The sequence below is a fragment of the Aplysia californica genome, unplaced genomic scaffold (genome assembly GCF_000002075.1).
Source record: "Aplysia californica isolate F4 #8 unplaced genomic scaffold, AplCal3.0 scaffold00324, whole genome shotgun sequence".
Classification (NCBI taxonomy): Eukaryota; Metazoa; Mollusca; class Gastropoda; order Aplysiida; family Aplysiidae; genus Aplysia; species Aplysia californica.
The window spans coordinates 589,878-591,151 of record NW_004797594.1 but is presented as its reverse complement, the minus strand read 5'-3'; the positions used below and the strand labels follow the sequence as shown (position 1 = coordinate 591,151).

General features: G+C 40.0%; 1 protein-coding gene across 1 annotated transcript in view; it reads right to left on the bottom strand.

Annotated features, from left to right (window-relative positions):
• The window catches only part of LOC101854585 (sodium- and chloride-dependent GABA transporter ine), a gene marked incomplete at its 3' end in the record, with an annotated part of 21,707 nt that overhangs the window by 7,002 nt on the left and 13,431 nt on the right, over positions 1-1,274 (bottom strand).

The following is a 1,274-nucleotide window of genomic DNA, read 5'->3' as shown; positions in this document are numbered from 1 at the left end:
GTTTCGCTTTGGAAAGAGTTTTACGACACTTACAACACAATAAGGTCATGTAACTTATCATGAGAGGCGAAGATTACAGGTGTTACAAGTGAGTAGTTGTTTCGCTTTGGAAAGAGTTTTACGACACTTACAACACAATAAGGTCATGTAACTTATCATGAGAGGCGAAGATTACAGGTGTTACAAGTGAGTAGTTGTTTCGCTTTGGAAAGAGTTTTACGACACTTACAACACAATAAGGTCTTACAAATCAATACAAGAGAAATCTTGACCAGACATAATTGAAATGGCCGTAAAACCCTCACCATGCCAAGATAACAAAATGTGAGGCAGCGTGGTGGAATCAGGCTCTCGTCAAAATAATCAAATTGAAGAAACTTGCATTTTTCCACAGGTTTGTGATTTTTTATCAAATTTTTGTTTTTTGGCTCAACACCTTTCATGCCCATTAAAGAACTCATTTCTGAGTGGATTTTTCTGAAAAAGGTTGATTAAAGGCACAAAATATGTAAATTTTCAGTTACCATGGACTCTTCAAATAAGGGAATGACTAATCTTTGGCCGCCATTTTCTCATTAATGTTACCTCTGAAAACAGGTGACCCCCACCTCCTTCATTGGCAAATATCTCGAATTGTATTCAAGATAAATGGATATTTTTTTCATCCAAATAATAACAAGTCAACAAGCTTAAAGATGATACCAATAACTCTACATGCCCAAAAATTGACGAGAGCCTGATTCCACCACGTTGCCTCACATATGTATCGGACATAACCCATCCCCATGGGGAGACGGCCAGTGACCAGTGGCCCTCGCATTACCTCACAAAATCAATCGACATTTTCTCGACATGAGCCCACACAACACACTAATAATTACATCAGGGTCATAACCCAGTTTGGTTCATCATCATTCAGCACAACACGGACAATTCCACGACAAAATCAATCTGTAAAATAACACACTAAAATAACACACGTTGTGAGGGGTTTTGTTTTGTTTTTTGTTTCGTTTTTCTGGTCTTTTTTTCACTTTTTTTTTTTTTGGTAAGTGTTTTACGGCGCAACTTGCACAGGGGATCTCCGAGATTTTTCGCCCTTGTCTGACAAGGCTAGGTGTAGATCTTTCCTACAAGAAGATCAGGGGTGTGGCTGAAAGACAACAGTAAGAAGGAGACAAGGAGTAGCAGTAGAAAGGCTGCAGAAAGAGTCAGGAGCCCAGAGGAGGGGGCAAAGGAGGTGAGAGGGTGGGGGGCAGAAAGTGGAGACGAAA